Here is a 20,505-nt window from a genome sequence, read left to right as displayed (position 1 = left end):
AGTCAAAGACACACTTGTTTATAGAGCAAGTAGTTTGCACGTTTTCTGCCCTTTATTGTTTCTAGTCATTTCTCCCATGGCCAACTGACTCAGAAGTTCTAAAGCAATCGCAAAAAAAACGAGCGCACTTCCTCATTTTAGAATAAGGTCAATAGTAGCCTATTTTTTATTGTATTTTTCGCTATCAGAAACATAACATAACGTAATTAATGTGACAGGTAATTGTTTAGCAGTACTATCGTAACAAGAAATGTAAGATAAATGTTAAGTAAATGTTAGATAAATTAGATTTGAGAAGATATCTATAACAAAATTAATGCAAATATTATTATAATAAAATTAGCAACAAAATGTTTTGGTTACTAAAATAATAGCTGATAAATATGAGTCGTGTTTTATTGCAGTTTAATAAAAAAAAATTAGTTTGGTTGACAAATGTTACAATAAGATTTATAAACCAGCCACTTTATTAGGTACACCTGTCCAACTGCTCATTATGCAAATGTCTAATCAATTAATCACATGGCTGCAATTCAATGCATTTATGCATGTAGTCATTGGCCGAACGATCTGCTGCAGTTCAAACCAAGCATCAGAAAGGGGAAGAAAGGTGATTTAATTGACTTTGAACGTTGCTGAGTATTTCAGAAACTGCTGATTTACTGGGATTTTCACGCATATCCATCTCTAGGGTTTACAGAGAATAATCTGAAAAAAAAAATATCCAGTGAACGGCAGTTCTGCGGTCGTTTATGTTCAGTTTATGTGGAGAATAGCCAGACTGGTTCGAGCTGAAAGAAAGGCAACAGTAACTTAAATAACCACTCGTTACAACCGAGGTATGCAGAAGAGCATCTCTGAACGCACAACATGTTTAACCTTGGCCACTCCTGTCAGTTAAGAACAGGAAACTGAGGCTGCAATTCAACTCAAAATTGGACAATAGAAGATTTGAAAAACTTTGTCTGATTTGAGATTTCTCAATTTGGCTCAATTTCTACAGCAACATTCGGATGGTAGGGTCCGAATTTGGCATCAACAACATGAAAGCATAGATCCTGTGTTGTATCAACAGTTCAGGTTGGTGGTGGTGTAATGGTGTGGGGGATGTTTTCTTGTTACACTTTGGGCACATTAGTACCAATTGAGCATCGTGTCAATGCCTAGCTGAGTATTGTTGCTAACTATGTCCATCCCTTTATGGCTACAGTGTACCCATCTTCGTATGGTTACTTCCCGCAGGATAACCCGCCATGTCAAAAAGCACAAATTTGGGATGTGTTGGAACGGGAGATTTGCATCATGTGCAGCATACAGATATGCAGCAACTGCGTGATGCTATCATGTTCATACAGTATGGACCAAAATCTCTGAAGAATATTTCCAGTACCTTATTGAATTTATGGCAAAAGGGGGTCCAATTCGGTACTAGTAAGGTGTACTTAATAAAGTGGCCAGTGAGTGTATATTCATTGAAAGTACAGTTTTAGTTTTTTAAGATTATACTAAATTGAAAAATAACTAGCTGCATAAATGTTGATAAAGCTGACAATTTTATTATTATTGTTGTGTTTAACAACAATGACAGCAACAATAATTAATTAAATTAACATTATTTGTTGTTGTTTTATACAATATGGAAAATAATTAGCCATTTTTGTTTGGTTGAGGTAGGTTAATATCCATTTATTTTTCCCTCATACTTTGTTTACTTTAAGTAAAATGTTGTTTATTTACTGTAAGGATCTATGGTAATCCAAGCCTTTAGTTGAGAGATAATCAGACAGTAATTGCTCACACCTTCGCTCCGCTGAACCTCCCTTTAAACTCTACAGGAGCAGAAAGGCGGAGGAGGCTGTCAGTGGGGAAGCATCTCTACCACTGACCCCAATCAACCAAATCACAGAGAAGCCCTAAATCAAGCTCACACACAGAAGCAGACACTCGGAGCCAGAGGTATCGCTCAAACATTGGGGGTCATATTTACATTTGAGCTGTACCTACAAAAACATGCAAACACGTCCCTGTAGGAGGGTGAACTCTCACGCTGTGAATAGGAGAAAGAAAAACATTCCCCTGTGGTTCAGTGGGGAGGCCGAGTCTGTTCACCAAATCTGCTTCTAATTTGAAAATGAAAATGCAATCCGTTCAGTGTGTATGTGATTTTACAGGGGAAACACCAACAGATTATTAACTGTCCTTTGGGTGTCATTTCCTAACAGGCGTATGCACCAATCTCTGCATGAAATGGCTGTACAGACCTTTTCACAATTAAGTCATGATTCATCAAAACTTCTGTTCTAAATTTTATTTAAATTAATTTTAAATGAATACTTAATTTATTAGGTGGGGCATATATTTTTCGTACTTTCAAAAAAGCTCTGTCTAATTCACATTACATGCAAACACACATGACCTTGTTCTTAAAACTGTACTACAAATGTAAAAACAGAAGAACAATTTACAATTTAAAGAATAAGCTCATGTGCGTACGCATGAAATGTGAATTAGACGGATCACTTTCAAACGTATGACAAATATATGCAAATAAACTTAAAAAATGTGTTTGCTGTTTATTTAAACTACAGTACATATTTAATATGAGCTGAAACAACACAATTCTTGATTGTTTTTTGTTCAATCCAATTACATTTGTAAAAACTAATAGGTTAACTTAATTTCTTCATGCTGCCCCAACACAAATCGATTGTGTGGAACCCAGCATGTTTTACAGTATTAGTGATTGAGGCCCTATGGTGGTTATTCATTAATTATGGAAATAACTCCTGTTAAACTATAAACAATCAGTAAAGTGATCAAAAAACTGGGCACAGTGTCATTATTCTCTTCACAGTTCATTCGTTGAATATTAAAATAACTTATTAGAATGAACAAATAGCTTTCAGCAGAACATGAATAAGCCTAAAAACTGGAAACAAGTCTTTCGGCAGTAATATTATGGACACATGAACTCAATGTTATGTTAAAATATCAAATGCTTCCTTATTTTCATGATGGATTAAAATAAAGCCCAAGGCCAAATGTATCACTTTGTTTTCACTATGTGTATAAGTTTTACTTAGGCCTGGCACCCAGGATGGATTAAAGTCCCCCAGTAATGAATTATAAAACATCATGTTTTAAACTTATGAGTCTTCAACAAAAAGCTGATATGGTTGCCAAGTAGAAATTCATTGTCTTATAATATTACTATATATATTTTTTACGTATAATATTAATTGTCTTATAATATTACCACATATTTTTACTACATTTACAACGACTCCCATATGATTTGTTCAATGATTCATTATTCCAAACTCCTCCTTTGTGCTGGACATGCTGGATGATTCTTATGGTTCTATGATCCCGTTTGCGCTAACTGGTATGCTGACCTAGTACTGTGATTGGTCTTCTGTATGCAGCATGTGTCAAAAACTTTGGGCATTGTTATACCATGTAGTAATGTGGTAATATTATATATGTGGTAATGCCACTAGATCTGTTGACTGATTGAGTCCCTCCTGCTCCTGCTCTTATTTATTATTATTTATGAAGATTACTGCCTGCCTGATACAAATTCGACTTTCAATAATCAATAAGGTCAATAATCCAATAGAGGGATAATTAATTATGAATATTCCTGTAACAGTGCAAGCTGCCCTTTACCACTCAGTTACCACTCTTTTATCGGTTTGTTCACTTTTAGATGTTCTTTTCGGCTAGAAGCCTGTAAGATTTCCATGGAAGCAACATCCCACATAGCAAATGTTTTCTGGCCCAGCTCCGGGCCACATAATAACCCAGGTAGCAAAGAATTCTGGCCCAGATTTGGCATAAAGCTGGCACAGCAGGCATTTGTCCAGCACTGGCATACAGCATGTGAGCCAAATATGGCCCATATTTGGCCAAGGTGGCACCGTCTTAGAGGCGGCACTCAAGACTTGGCCCAGATGTCAAATGTAGTATTTGGCCCAAATGTTAAAAATGTATATGTGGGCCACGTAAGTTTGGCCTATCTTGGCCCACTTTTAAAATACATTTCAATTATTTTTGATTAAAAAAAAAAAATTATCTATCAGGTCGCTTCGAGAAAAAGCACAGCCATAAAGCAAAATGCTACATGGGTTTATAAAAACCATTGCAGTCGTGACACACCAACACATCTGACCCAGTTCAGGCCCAGTTATGGCTTATTAACTTGGCTGAGACTTGGCCCAGATATGGTCCATGTTTGCCTCTTGTATGGAGCCCAGACTTGGTCCAGTCATGTACCGTAATTCACTGCAGCATGTGGGCCAAGCAAATGCTGATTGTGTGGGCCAGATCTGGGCCAGAGAAACTTTGCTATGGGGGAACTTTTTCCTCGGTCCAAGTACCGCAAAGAATGACAGTCCTGAAGTGGCCCATAACTGGATTAAAAACAAGGGCCACACATGGGCCATAACCAGCCCGAATCTCTGCCAATTTATCACCCTTAACTGACCCCTGAACTGGGTCAGCCAAAACAGGTTTATTATTGGTACTGATTCTCAGCCATAAGTAAACCATATCAACACACCGAACACAACCCCAAAAACTAAGCCCTAACCCAGCCTAATGTTACCTAAACAATTTGAACAATGGCTACACTGATCTGGGCCACACACCTACCATCCACAACTGGCCCAAATGTAGTTTGCAGACATGCATGCAGTGCCATCGTTGCCTTGCATGGCCCACATTTGGCTGACATTATGCATGCCAGTGCCAGCAACACACCAGCAGTGCCATAATGAGGCCACATTTGGGTCAAGTCCGTTTGCTATGTGGGATATTTTACAACCTCTTAGAAAGATGAAAGATCCATCTATGAAAATCCACAAAGTTCACCACATTCCACTGCACTGGATTTGATGGTTCTTGATGGCTCTAGCCGGGCCTAGAATGATTTATTGTAAAAATCATATTACTTTAAATTATGTTTTATTTCCTTTGAATGAACTTTCTTAAAACCTGAAGTGCAACCCACAATTTGAAATACAGTAGTCATATGTGTGGTCAAATGTGGATAGAGTCAGTTCAAATTGGTTGAAGTGCAGCTTTACTAAATATATTTCCACTAGCTCCAGCTCTTAAAAAAAGGATGAAGAAAATCTTTGTTACACCTCTCATCTTTCATAGATACAGATGCACCCATTTATACGCACGCACACACACACAAAAATGAAAGATGCTGTTACATCTTATATTACCAAGCATCAGCTGCTTTTGGGAGAAACTATTTATTTGTTGATAGTTTTTTTCTTCTTCTTTGGTTTCAAAAGCAGCACATATTCCTGGCAAGGATCGCCTTCCTGTACTTTAAAACGTAATTAAACAAACATGTCGGTATTGCAGTAATCTGTCCGCTGCAAGCCAACTTCCAAACCTGCAGAATGTCAGGCCCAATCCTGTTCAGATCACCCCGCAGGACTCCAACAGCTCACCGTGTTCAGTGGAAACATTTCAATAGAACCGTTTCAGGACGACCCTTCATGACCCTCCGCTTTAGACCCACCTGTTTTGCAGTCTGCAGTCAAACAAACCAAACAGTCTTTCATATTCAAACATCCTGTCTTATGGAAATATGTGTTCATTTTCTAAAATTTGGAAGGGTTTGCATTGAAATTTGCAGTCAGTATCCAAAGAGTGCTATAATATTTCGGGAATGTAGACAGAAAACAAAAACTAAATTAGGGTACACACCAGTGGACAGTATTGTAGTTAGAAATTATGCAGTTTTGTTGCCTGCCATTTCTAATTATCTAGCTGAATGAATTCTGATTGGCTGTCGATCATTTTATCGTAGCTTTTTTATTATTAGTCTGTACTGCGATTTGGTTGTCTGCTACTTTAAATGCTAAAGTTATTCAATTTGACTGTCAAAGTTTTTTTGTTAGTTCACTTAATTATTATTTTTATGTAGCTTAGTCATCTGTTAGTTGGATGGATTCTGATTGTTAGTTTTTGCCAATGTTTTTATCATTTATCAGCTGAAAAAGGATGTTAGCATTCAGAGAGTTAGCCTTTATACAGAGATGTTATGTGTATTTAAAGTGTATGATGTTTTTTGTCTAAATGGATTCTAATTGGCTGTCTATGTTTGTAGCATTCATCAGCTGCAAAAACTGTATTATTGTCTTCTGTCACTTTAAATGCTTATGCAGGCTCTTTAAAGCTAGATGGATTCTGATTGGCTGACTGAAAGTACATACACTCACCGGCCACTTTATTAGGTACACCTTACTAGTTCCAGGTTGGACTCCCTTTTACCTTCAGAACTGCCTTAGTCCTTCATGGCATAGATACAACAAGGTACTGGAAATATTCCTGAGAGATTTTGGTCCATACTGACATGATAGCATCACGCTGTTGCTGGCTGCATATATGTCAGCTGCATATCAATGATGCAGATCTCCCGTTCCACCACATCTGGTAACTGTGGAGCCCAATATCATGTTCAAGAAACCAGTTTGAGATGCTTTGCGCTTTATGACACGTTATTCTGTGGGAGGTAGTAATCAGAAGTTGTGTACACTGTGGTCATAAAAAGATGTACATGGTCAGCAACAATACTAAGGTAGGCTGTGGCATTGACACAATGTTCAATTGGTAGTAATGGGCCCAAAGTGTGCCAATAAATTATCCCGCACACCATTACACCACCACTGGCTCTGTAAACCCTAGAGATGGTTGTGTGTGAAAATCCCAGTAGATCAGCAGTTTCTAAAATACTCAGACCACCCTGTCTGGCACCAACAACTATGCCACATTCAAAGTCACTTAAATCACTGTTCTTCCCCATTTTGATGCTCAGTTTAAACTGCAGCAGATCGTCTTCACCATGTTTAGCCTGGTTTATACTTCTGCGTCAAGTAATCGCCGTGACCCACGGTGTATGCCTTGCACATAACCATCGCTGTCGTGAGCATTTATACTTCTGCGTAGTTCTGCAGTGGCATTTCCGACACGCTAGTTGGCGGTGTTTTTTCTATCTCTACTGTGTTGACGTTCTTCGCGGTGTTTTGTATTCTACAGTGGTGACTGAGAGAGAGCGCATTTTGTTGGAGTTTAAGCTGATCAACGTTGAAAAACAGAAAAAAGAGAAAAAAGAAGGAATGAAAGAAAACATGCCTTAATGCATTGAGTTGCTGCCATGTGATTGGCTGACTCGAAATTTGTGTTAACGAGCAGTTGGACGTGTATACCTAATAAAGTGGCCAGTGAGTGCATGTGGATTTTACGTTCTCATCAGTGGAAGATAACTTTCTATGTTCTATATTTTTGTCAGTCAGGCACTTTAAATGTTTTTGCTCAGTAGAATAAATTTTGATTTACTATAAATGTTTATTATTTCTCATAAGAACAAAAAAGATGTTTTTGTGCCTTTATTTTTATAGATGTGTCATGGATTCTGCTGTTATTTTATGACAATAATATTCTTTTAGAACTGTATCTGTATTGCAGTTTTTACAGTTATTGTCTTTTATACCACCAAAATAGCAGAAATAATTTCATTCCTTTACAGTCTAATGCCACAGTCACAAACATATCCTAGCAAAATGAAAACCTCACTAACTTGTTTCATATTTTTTATTATGACGGACAGACTGCAGTGCTCAGCTTAGTCTAATATCTCTGAGAATTAGGGCAAACACATGCCAACAAGTGTTGATACAAAGAGAGAAAAAAAAACAGAGTAAGAAAATCTCTGGCCTCTCTGCTGTCTTGTAAAACGCATGAACGCCTACATTATTGTGCAACCGCTCTGATTTATTTTGGCTTTTATTTTTATGGCTCCATATGTACTTCCTCTCTGCATTAGAGGGCCAAAATATGAACCATCAGTGGCAGCCAAGCCGAAGTTTGAATTCTTCAGCAATGTGCTAAACATTCGGCAGGCCCAGAAAGCCTAAACAACAAGGACGGTTAAATGCTATCCACACTGCTATCGGTTATTTATAGGAAGGGCGTTAGAATACAGCAGGATGTGTCGTGTTAACACTCAGGCAAATAGACTGAGGATTTTAATCATGATCTTGGCGTAATATACAGTATATGACTTGTATAAATGTTTATGAGTATAAATGACACTTCTACGGGTAAGAAGGATTTGATCTTTTTATTAGAAACTTTAAAATTCTCAAAAGTGACTGTAAAGAAATGTTATAAAGGACTTCCGTTTCATATTTAGTGTAAATATTTGAAGTGTGTATTAATCAAAGAAACCCAATAAAATATTTCCTTTTCCCAAAAAAGCAGTTTAGTACTCTTTTAAGTGATTTTATCAACAGGAAATGTTTACTGAGAATCAAATCAACATTTTTGATTTATTCCTGAAGGATTATGTGGCACTGGCTAAAGTAATAACCATTTAGCTTTGCCATCAAATAAATAGTTTTTTGCTATATTGACAAAAACTTCCAATAGTGCTTGTCATTTTGACTATGGTTCACAGTAACAGAGCCCAAATTCCAACATCAGTTTAACTATTAAAAAATGAAACAATCAGTGGAACAGTTTAAAAATGACAAATATTAAATGACTGGGATGTTACACAACCAATAGTAACATACAGTAATGAAAACTGTTCATCTTTTAAACTTTAGATCTGTAGTGTCTGCTTTTTGCTGGCTGTATGTGGGCGGAGTAATACACAAAGGGTAAAGAGGCTGTACGAGTTCTGATATTGCAGAATATTGCACGGCTATCAGCCAATCAGATTTGAGAACCATTCAGAACTGTTGTGTGTGTGTGTATATATATATATATATATATATATATATATATATATATATATATATATATATATATATATATATATATATATATATATATATGTGTGTGTGTGTGTGTGTGTGTGTGTTTGTACAGTAAGAGAGAATCTAGGCATATTTTAAAAACATGTTGTGTGCAGATAGCTGTTCTATTAACATTCATTTGATAAAACAAATGCTTATGGCCTTGACTGAAATGCATTCAAAATGAGTTTTTTTTTCAACTTTAACAATATTTTACAATATATTGTTTTTTTTTTTTGTTTTTTTTGTTGTTTTTTTTTTTACAAATAATTGAAATAATTGGAATAATTGGAGATTTGGTGAGCATGAACAGTCAAAACAAAAGAAAATACACTGAAATTTAATCCTTTTTTTAAGTAATCACTTAGAAATGTCACAATTAATTAAAAAGAAACAGCAAATCCAATAAACTTAACTTTATTTTTAACTTCCTATTTATTTATTTATTTGGATGAAAGATGGAAAGCCCATTTTTGCCATGAAAAAAAAGGTTACTGCAACTTTTTATCTCAGAAAAACATGCAATTCTAACTTTTTTTTTTTTTTTTTTGCAAAACTTTGAGATATAAGCTTAAAGTTGCTTGTTATAAAATCAGAATGTGTAGATATAAACTCACAATTCTAAGAAATAGTCACAGTCATAAAGTCTGAATTCTGAGGTAAAAAGTCGCAATTGTGATATAAGTCAAAATTCTGACTTAATATCTCGCAATTCTCAAAAATTAAGTCACAATTGTAAGAACAAAAACGGCTTTGTGAACTAAAAAGTCACAATTGTGAGTTATAAAGTAGTTTTCTGTTACAGAGACTGAACTTTTGACTGAAATTGAGTCTTAAAACACATGACTAAAATTCTAAGTTTACATTTCACAATTCTGAAAAGAAGAAAAAAAATCTGAATTGCGAGTTTGAAGTTGTTACATTTTTTTATTTTTGTTTTATTCAGTGCACTGTTAAACCCAGCAGTCAACTTTATCAATTGAAATGAGTGTAGTTAACTCAAAATTTACAGAAAGTTTTTTATACTCTATAATAACTCTATACTCTATAATTATTTATACTTTATAAATTTTAACTCAGTGTTGAAGGTAATGAGTTGATTAAATACCTCATTACTTCAATTTAAATGAAGTAGTGATATATAGTTCATAAGTATAAAGTTCACAGTACTGATATAGATTAGTTTTTCGACTCAAATGATTTGTAGCAATCGGTTTCCTCAAATGGTTTGAGTTGCCTTTACTTATTAGGTTTTACAGTACTTTTGAGGTTGAGTTCTCTTCATTTATTGTGTTTTACTGTGCTTAAATTGCTTTGTTTACTTAAATGGATTAAGTTCACCGTACTCACTAGGGTTAGTTTTGAAATAAAATGGTTTGTTGCAGTTGGTTTCCTCAAACGATTTGAGTTACCTTAACTTTTGGGTTTTACAGTGTGGTGGAAATTAGGTGGAAATTATTCCATTTAGCTTCCAATAGTGGCATTCATACTAGTAAAGAAAACGCACCAACATTCATCAAAATATTTTTTTTTCTGTTCAACAGAAAAAGAAGCAAAAACTATCATGGATAAGTGGAGAGCAAGAAAATGTTGAATAAAATTATTTTGGGGTTAACCATTCACCCAAAATGAACCCTTTGAGCAATTACTGCTTTGCACTGAGACTTTATTCAAATGAGATGCATGAAACAGAATAGGTACAGAGGAAATACTGTATCTCTCTATTTAAGTTTATAAGAGTTAAATCATTGGTCACAATCATTTTGGATCATCTTTACCTCCCTCACGTGTGCAGTCTGTGCTCAGTCAGGCTTTTGATTAGTTCAGTGAGAGCGATTGTGTTCAGGTTTAATGAACAGACCTCAGTACAGTAGATGGCACACACCATCTCTACCATGTAACACAATCCACTGTGACAAATTGACCAAACTGCTCAACAAGAGGCCAGCAGAGTTCTGTAATTCTCTCTTAGATCTCAGCAAAATGAAATATGTGTTGTTGTTTTTTTTTCCCTGAAATGACTTTATTACTACTGAACACAAACTGTTAGTGGCAAAATTGTTTATTCCTTTTCATTTTCTTGTAAAATGCTTGTCTGTTTGATCAGTTAGACAAACATTTGATTTCTGTTTCTGTTCTATCGAGGCTATTTTATTTCCCTGTCAGCAAACATTTTTCTTTCTCCAACTCTTTTTTACTGTTTTAGCTTGCAACACAAAGCAGACAGTTTCACATGTCAGTCAGCAAAAGGAGTTTACAATCTTCAAAGCATTACAAATCATAAATAAATCAGAAGCGACATGAGATTGCAGACAATATTTCATCTGCAAAGAGACTTTTTGGTCTTTTGAATAAGGAATAAGAACAAGATAAAATCTAAGGAACAAAACAGATGCTTATGAATTGATTCAAATCTGCGAAAGAATCTGCTGGATGTTCCTGCCACACCTTTGTTCTGATTTTGCTGAGAAGATAAGATAAGCCAATGTTCACTGAAAATATAATTAAATGAGCTGTAATATTTAATAAGTGGCACAGTGGGTCTCCTCACAGCAAGAAGGTTGCTGGTTCGAGCCCTGGCTGGGTCAGTTGGGATTTCTGTGTGAAGTTAAAATGTGCTCTGGTTTCCCCCACAAGTCCAAAGACATGCACTATAGTTGAATTGGGTACACTAAATTGTCTGTATTGTATGTGTATGTCCTGGTCCTCCAGGTTGGGGGTTGAGAGTAGGGTTATCAACCTACCTTGTAAAAATGAGATGTTACAAAACACCAACATGGTGCGGCTAAATATCAACTTTAATATAAACAGCCCTGGAAGTAAGTAATATTTCTTATTTAATGAACATCTATTTGTCAACAAGAGCTTTCATAATTTTAAATATAACATAATTTATAGTAATCACCTATTCTTTTATGTTTAATAATACACTAAATAAGTATTGTTTTATTACATAAATACAGCAGGGGAAATAATTATTGAACAATTCATGTTTTTTCATGGGAATAATATTTCTAAAGAAGCTGTTAATATAGAATTGAACCAGATTTAAAAACAAAAAAACATACAAAACCAAAAAAATCTGAAAATTTGTTATGTGTATAACAATGGAATAACGCACTGAGAAAGTTCTGAACCACTGAAACATTTTTAATACAGTATATAAAAGGCTGTTTTGGTAATGGAAGCCTAAAGATGCCTCTTTTGTGGAGAATGAAGTCACTTGGATTGCTCAGGTGTGAGTTTTTCACAGACTTTAATAGTGTAAAAATCTTAATGGTTCCATGGGTCTCCTTTATCAAATCTGATCTTTAATTTGCATTTTCTATCGGATTTAAGTCAGGTGATTGGCTGGGCCATTGTATATCTTCATCCTCCTGCTAATGTAGATTATTGGACTTAAGCAGCTAATACAGTATTGATTTACAAAGACAAAGGGCAGAGGGTTGCTAAATAACTACTAAGCGATTTAAGCTCCTGTCTGGGTTTCACTTCCTTTCTACACCTCCCTTTCTTTATGTGTTTAATACTTTTTCCCTGAGTCATTTAATTTTACTACACTTAACTTGATTTGTAAATTGGTTCATTTTTGTTGCGTGTATGGATTTCTTTGGTTGTTACCAACATCCAGAAGAAAATTTCAAGTTAACAGCATCTTTAGAAATATATTTTCTGAGAAAAATGCTGAAGTGTTCAATAATTATTTTTTCCCTGACATATGTTACTCTGAATGATAGTATAACTTTACGCAGATTTACTCTTTGGAACCATTAAAATAGGTTTTCACTTAATGTGCTTGTTATGCTTATAATTCACTTTTGTGATTTTGACATTTCAACTTTGATCGTATATATAAATCACATATGTAAAAGCTATTCAACATTTTAACATTTTTCCTATAACACGCGATATACTAATTATTTCACATTAGCTTTAAATTTTGCCTTATCGATTTGTTTACAATGTGTTTTATTTAGTCATTAAATGCCTTCTTTTTTTAAAAGGATAAAAGCTAATTTAATTTATAAACGACAATATTAATATTTGATTTATCTTGTAAAGGTATTGTAAAGTTTTAAATATAATATTGGCATTTACAGCATTATCCTGGCGCATTGCTATTTTGCCTCTTGTTGAATCGCTGAATGCCTCCTCAATCGAAAGTCACCTTGGACAAAAGTGTCTTCTAAATGTAAATGTAAATATATATACCTTTATAAATTATACTGTATATATTTAGTTCTGAAATCTTTCTTAACAAAGATTCCATTTAAGCCTGATCAGGACTTATGGGTTATAACAGAGGAAAAGAAAAATGGAGCATTTTTTAGGGTTTTTGCCCGGCATACTAATTAAAAACTGAAATATCACCACTACTGCAACAGGGACATAACTAACCAATTTATATATATATATATATATATATATATATATATATATATATATATATATATATATATATATATATATATTTTTTTTTTTGGGGATTTCACCTTTATTTGACAGGAGAGTAGAGAGAATTTACAGGAAAGTGTGGGGAGCAGAGAGAGGGGAAGGGTCGTCATAGGACCTCGAGGTGAGAATCGAACTCAGGTCATCACAAACACCAGACAGCATCAATAGTATCTGGACGCAGCCTTTATGATGCAAGCTGAGATTGCATCACTCAGCTATGCAATGTCAGACACAATGCACTCAATAGAGTGAGTGACGTCACTGTGAAGGGTAGGGTAAGGGGTGGTGTTAGGTGAGCACATTAAACAGCATTGGATGCAGCTCAGATTGCACTGCACCGAGTCTGCAGCCAGACCCCTATCGACAGCATGTGTCGGTGCACTTTTTCACTACGCCATTGGCACCGACAACTAACCAATTTACGTTTTTAACTATATTGCTATGTTTGCTTCGTTTCTAATTTCTTGCTTTATCTGTTTGTAGATTTATTATTATTATTATTATTATTATTATTATTATTATTATTATTATTATTATTATTATTATCAGTTCAGCTCTGTTTTGAGTTCTCATGCCCCTCTCTGCTGGATTCTAATCCCTTAAATTTGTTTAAGATGAAGATATTTGCCATTCGCCTCTCATACACAAGTAATCATTATTTTAAACATGAATCCAGCCACTTGAGAGGTAATAAAAAGTAATGTTTCTCTTGTTTGCAGAGCAAATTTACAGGTGGAGTTTCGACATGTGACACCGGTGAGCCAGGGTTCATGTTAGCGCGTCCCTAATGACCAATTAAGCGATTTATTTAATCGTTTGCCTTATTTCAGCCCAAGCTGCCAAACAGTAATGTGTTGAGCCAGAGAGTACAGGGGTGTAATAACTTGTTTGAGGCTCTGCACACAGCAAAGGGTCCTTCCAAAGGTCTGTGAAACTGGCGCAGTAGTGCTTCAAATATCAGACTGAACTAGAATAAGACTCATTCGGCTCTTTTGTCCCTGTGGGGGGAAAAGGGTTTTATGAGAGGACTCAGTGTGCTGATTTAAATACAATTTGTCTTTTCTTTCATTAATTCACAGAATTCTGGTTAAATAGCCCCACGTAATACAACAGCTAATATATAAAACATTGGTCATCAGGAATTCCTTAGCGGTTATTAAAAATGACACTTTTCCTTTCAAGTAAGGGCTTTTTATTGATTGTGTGTATATTGTGGGCTGTCAATAACCCATAAGCTAGAGGAGCTTTTCTTTAGTGAGTGTTATAACGATTTTCTGCTGTGAATATTTACACAATGTTTATTTTTGTAATAAATTTTGCTGCAACTCAACTAGCAATCAAAAGAATGTTAGTTAACTGCCTACTGACACTTCATTTATTATGGTCCCTCAACAGCCATCCTACTCAATAACACTGCAAGTACATTTCAACACAGTCGTTGATTACACCTGGCTTTAATATGCATTTTACAACATTAAATACATTTGTGATGTAGAATCTAAAGATTTTAAACTTTTTAAAATCACATGTTTGTGTGCTTGAATGAATTTAAAAGGTCACAAAAGCCACATACGTTGATTTTAAGCCTGTTATGGTACATGCTACACAAATATAAATACAATTAAAGTTGCAGTTCCCATCTTTTTCATTAGCTTGCATTCCCATTAATTCATTCATTTTCTTCCACATACACATTCACACACACACTACGGACAATTTAGCCTACCCAATTCACCTGTACCGCATGTCTTTGAACTGTGGGGAAATTGGAGAACCTGGAGGAAACCCACGCGAACACAGGGAGAACATGCAAACTCCACACAGAAACGCCATCTGAGCCGAGGCTCGAACCAGCGACTCAGCGACCTTCTTGCTGTGAGGCGACAGCACTACCTACTGCACCACTGCTTCGTCCCCTTGCGATACAATTAAACAACACAATTTAAGTTAGCATAAAAAAATGTAGACAGCAATATTAACGTCCCAAGGCCTTCTGTCCTCACTCCTTTTATTTTTTTCAGATCTCCTCTATAGGACAGGAGACCTAACACTGAAGCCACAGGCTTTGCTCCACACCAACAGCTCTCAACCTGCCATTCTCAGAGGCCAGAAGGTATATTTACATTTCACTCTGCAAGTCAACTTGCATTCAACAGATTTCACTAAATTTAATCAGTTCTTGCTGTCCTTGGGAATCAAACCCACAATCTTATAGCAAAGCAGAGGGAAAAACGAAAGAGAAAGTATTTATTTGTAGCACCATGTGCATGAAAGTGATTCACAGTGTAACAAAATTTTAAATCTGATCGCATAACCAGGTGTAACAGTAGTGCTTCTCAGCAGACAACTTGCAATTTCATTATAGAAAACCCATGTTAATACCAGGTGGAAATGGGGACTTAGGCCCAATCCCAATTCTACCTCTTAGCCCTACCCCTTACCTCTACTCCTCGTTTTGCACGCTCACATGAAGGGCAAGGGATGTCCCAATTCTCTTTAGCTTGAAGATGTAGGGCTAAGGGGAAGGGCTAGATACCCCTCGAAACTGAGATTTTTTTATGACCACACTCAAAACTAAGGGGTAAGAAAATTTCCCAGAATACAGCAGCTACAACGGCAGCATGGCTGCACATGGAAGTAAGGAGATGCACAAGTTTTTTATTTATTTATTTTTTTGTGTCATTAACATGAATTTTTACAACAAACAAGCACATGTTTTAATATATTTATATCCGTGTTTGTGTTTTACCGCCATGCTTTAAAAAAACCGCTAAAATGAAAACTACTAAATTTCGCTATTTATAATCCATAATAATAACTCCTGTATAGCAGTCCCACAACATACGTTCACATCTGACACTGAAATTCCATGTTAGAAAAGTTTAGAGGCTGGGAATGAGCTTTTAAAAGTGTCTACTATAATGTTAATGTTGTTTTTGTGTGTTTACATAGATGAATATGGCCACAGTGTAAATGCACAGTACACTTATGATCTTATTGCCACATTATATGATAAAATGATATATGCCTTTGGTTATTTCCTGAAGATAAATACCAAAAAATAATGCAACTGGAATAACTACAGCAATAACGATCGTCTGATCTCATTTGTAGCAAGAGATCACCATGACATAAGACGACGTGTGCAGGTGTTGTAGTGTTGTCCCATTTCTTAGAGGTAAATGTTAAAGCTCTTCTCCTTGGCCTTCGAAACCTGGCCTTTTGAGTGTAGAGGTAGGGGTACAAAAATAAAATTAGGATTGAGTCCTACGCTAAGTGTTTACTAATTATTAATAGTACAATGACTGGTAGTTGACATGTATTTATAAAGTTACTTTTAGCCAACAGAATGCCCAAAGAGGACAATCAAAATAATGTACAACCACTTGCAAAGCAGGGACATGTGCTTTCAGAGGACTGCTGTACTATTTTAAGACATCAGCTTTTACTTTTAAATGGGAACAAACTGTATCAAGAGGTCACACTGATTTCAGCTACATGAAACTTAATACCAACAGGACACTAAGGGAATTTATGCTTAATCAAAACAAACTGCACACCAGTCTTGCATCTGATAATATCAATGGATAAATTTAATCAAACAGCAATGGTTAATTGTAAACAATTGTAAACAGTTTGTGTGCCATAGCACAAAAAATGGAACCATTTACCCACTCCGTCTATATTTTTCATTGTGAAATGAGAGGTTGTGTGTTAAATAGGGGTGAGCTCTATTAGGGGATTTAAAATTGGAACCAAATAGCCTCTTATTGTCCAAATGTCCAATATCTGCCCTTCGGCTTTGATATGGAGGCTTGATAAATTAAAGGCTCGACGCAATGGTCTTTAAACGAGCTGAAATTACCAAGCAAACTGCAAACAGGGCCGTTTTACCCTGCAGTCTTTGACCAATAATGCCTTGGATTTTGCTCCAGGCGTAATTGCTTTTCTTCTCTCTGGCATGCTTTAACTTTTCTCAAGGCTCCGCACCCAGTCAAATCATACTTCAATTATATTCCCCCTTGTTTCTTGAAATTATATCATAAACTGGTTTTATTACAATAAATTTGTATTTCATCAAATAAAACCCAATATTGGGCATGGGAACACTTCTGCGTCGGGATCAGACAGGTCTGAGGTAATGCACGTTGCTGGATAAACATCCTCCACCATCACTCTGCAATTGATATACACTTTATGAGAGTTTACGGGTTGATAAACACAGCTCTTTTTAGGCATTTGTAGCTTCTTGAATTTGATTTGTTGGAGTGCATTTTCTTTATTCGTCGTTTCTGACTCACTGTTTGAATTCAGTAGGAGCTGTTTTACTCACTCTGCCCATGTGCTTCTCACATGGCATCCAAAAGCATTTTCCTACTTATTGGTGATTTACTTTCAAAAGAACATTTACGAACGCACATTTGGCTGATTTGTAATTGCAGCCTCTCTATTAATAGTTCAGTAATTAAAGGGTTGCGTTGGACTTTTTGCAGGTGAAGCATTCTGCTCTCTGTATCGCAGTGGTGTGAAGGCACTTTAGAGGTTTACAATATGGTCGTGATCATGTGGTTGCCCTTACAGAAGCCGCACACTCAGTGTATATCATTATTGGACTGCTGTTCTGCAATTACGCTCGCCCGCTTTTTAACAAGATGAAATGCCCCTGGTTAATAAAAGTTTCAGATTTGGTCTACGTTTACTTATATACTCACATCAAGCCGTTTGCGTGCATCTCATAGCCACAAACCTCATGTCGGAGCAGAGTAATTTGTCTTAATTTAGACGATTGCTTCTTCAATTAACGTCACAATCAGCAAAGACACTCCCCGAATGAAATCAGCTCAGAAGTGAAAATGACACCAGATTCGAGTGCTGTTGTTCGAATTTTTACCTCAGATGTGACCCCGAATCTATGCCGAGTTCAATTATGTCTGTAACCAAAAACAAAGATGTTGAGGTTTGTTCAAAAATCGCTGGGCTATTACAGGGCCTGAGCGGTTCCCAGTCCGGTCGGCTCTAATGAGAGCTAAGCTTTCACTTGCGCCTCTGCATAAAATAAAAGTCACATCAAATTTAAGAGAAATATCTGACCAGGCTGAGGTGCGTTACAGCAGCTGGCACGTACACAGTCAGATTTTTTTAATCAGCAGCACTAGTGTTATGATGATGTATGGGTTATTTATGCGTCGAAGCTTTATAATGTGTGAATGTGTGTGTCACTGATTCTTTAGGTCATTTCAAGGGGCGTAGGAATAATTTACAAATTTAGGTTGACATATTAAGGCCTTTGAAAAGCACAGATTTTCTCACAATTTATGGATTATTCCAGAGTTATTTCATTTGATTTTAGCTAATGTACATTATAACATTCACTCTCTTTTCCACAGCATGCAGCCCTCTCTCTCTCTCTCTCTCTCTCTCTCTCTCTCTCTGTAAACTCACGCCATGTTTTACCCCAAATTCACCTCTTCCACAGACAGTCTTTCCTGCCGAGCAGCTGAAAGTTTTATGTATAGTGTGCAGTTAACAATGACATTGTGTCAGTTCGTGTGTCACGTGGTCAATGAGCAATCGTCGTTTTCATCAGGACCATTATTCACCACCTCACACTTCCTCTTTGAGTACATCTATGCATTTACATTATGGGTCGTTTTATGGTTGCATTTTAGACATATTTTAAGTTTGTAAACTTTTGTTGGTACAAAATATTGTGTGATTTATGGATTATTTGTCCTTTAAAGGGATAGTTCCAAACATTCTTTCAGTAAACACACAGGAATTTATTTCTGTTGAATAAATAGGAACATATTTTGAAGAATGTTGCAAACCAAATAAGCTATGCAAGTTTGGGACAATATGAGGGTGAGTAAATAGGGAATATTTTTTTAGTTTTGGAGGAACAATCTCAATAATGTGTTGCAGTAGTAGGACATTTAACACAAATTAGCACAAACAACAACCAACATTGTTATGTAAGGTTCTCAGCATATATAAGTACATCCCTTACAAATCAATCTTTTAAATTCATATTTTAATATGAAGCTATACAATATTACATTTGTGCATATGCATTAGATTAGTCAGTACTTTAGCCAAATCTGGAGCTTATTTAACAAATTAACTTACAATAACAGTCCAAAAACTAGTACACCCACTTTCAGGTTATAGAAAAATATTAAATACAAATTATAAAATTTAAAAATAAATAAAAAAAATTATTTTAATTTAGTTTACATTTACATTTAGTTTAACAATTCAGGTAATTGATTTATTAAGAGAATGTCCAACAAATACAGTTAAAATCTGAATTATTAGATCTCCTGAATTATTAGCCCCCCTGTTTATTTTTCCCCATTTTCTTGTTAATGGAAAGAAGATTTCTTTAACACATTTGTAAACATAATAGTTTTAATAACTCATTTCTAATAAATGATTTATTTTATCTTTGCCATGATGACAGAAAAAAATATTTTTACAAAACTTCTATACAGATTAAAGTAACATTTAAAGGTTTACTGTGTTAATTGTACAACGATGTTTGTTCTGTAGACTATCGATAAAAAATATAGTTAATATGGCTAATAATTTTGACCTTAAAATGGCCTTTAAAAAATGTAAAACTGCTGAAAATACATAGCTGAAATAAAACAAATAAGACTTTCTCCAGGGGAAAAAATATTATCAGAAATTCTGTGGAAATGTCCTTGGTCTGTAAAACATAATTTGGGAAATGTAAAAAAATAATAATAATTCAACTGGGGTTTTTATAATTTGGGGGTTTAATAATATTTTTAAGTGTACACCATTCAGGTTCGTCTGTCCATTGTGTGAGAAGGATTCCAGTGGTTGACCAGCAATTTATTTGCTGCTGTGAGATCAGTTAACAGAGGACATCTTTGTTGAACGGACAAAGTGAGGTCCCAAAAATCATTCATGAAAAAATGGCGTGGAGTCTAACATAGCTCAATTCCCAACAAATATGATAGATCCTGTGAGAGTCCAGAAAGGTGAGAGAGAGGGACCCCTACCAAAAAAAGTTCCTAAAGATCCTAACAAGAAGAAATCTTAAAACATACTAATGAATGCATTTTGTATTTTAATTTAAGTGGACACCAATGTGTCTTTCTTATAATAGACAATAAGCATTGTGCTTTGTTTACGTAATTTAAACGAGACTTAGTTGAAACCTATAAATTTAGTACAGAAAATAACTGATGACATCAGAGAC

General features: G+C 35.4%; 1 long non-coding RNA gene across 20 annotated transcripts in view; it reads left to right on the top strand.

Annotated features, from left to right (window-relative positions):
• The window catches only part of LOC147834235 (uncharacterized), a 385,840-nt gene that overhangs the window by 280,466 nt on the left and 84,869 nt on the right, over positions 1-20,505 (top strand). For 11 of the 20 annotated variants that reach the window (XR_015506159.1, XR_015506142.1, XR_015506134.1 and 8 more), the window contains one exon: positions 15,299-15,390. The exons of 2 other annotated variants lie outside the window; for them this stretch is intronic. This is a non-coding gene — a long non-coding RNA (uncharacterized LOC147834235). Of the gene's footprint in view, positions 1-1,835; positions 1,957-15,298; positions 19,319-19,411; positions 19,446-20,505 lie in introns of those variants that run through there. 7 more of the 20 variants (XR_015506123.1, XR_015506124.1, XR_015506125.1 and 4 more) reach the window with 3 other exon arrangements.

The sequence above is a fragment of the Danio rerio genome, chromosome 13 (genome assembly GCF_052040795.2).
Source record: "Danio rerio strain M-AB ecotype USA chromosome 13, GRCz13ab, whole genome shotgun sequence".
Lineage (NCBI taxonomy): Eukaryota > Metazoa > Chordata > Actinopteri > Cypriniformes > Danionidae > Danio > Danio rerio.
Note: the sequence above shows the minus strand (reverse complement) of the source record. Positions and strands in the feature narration are given on the sequence as shown.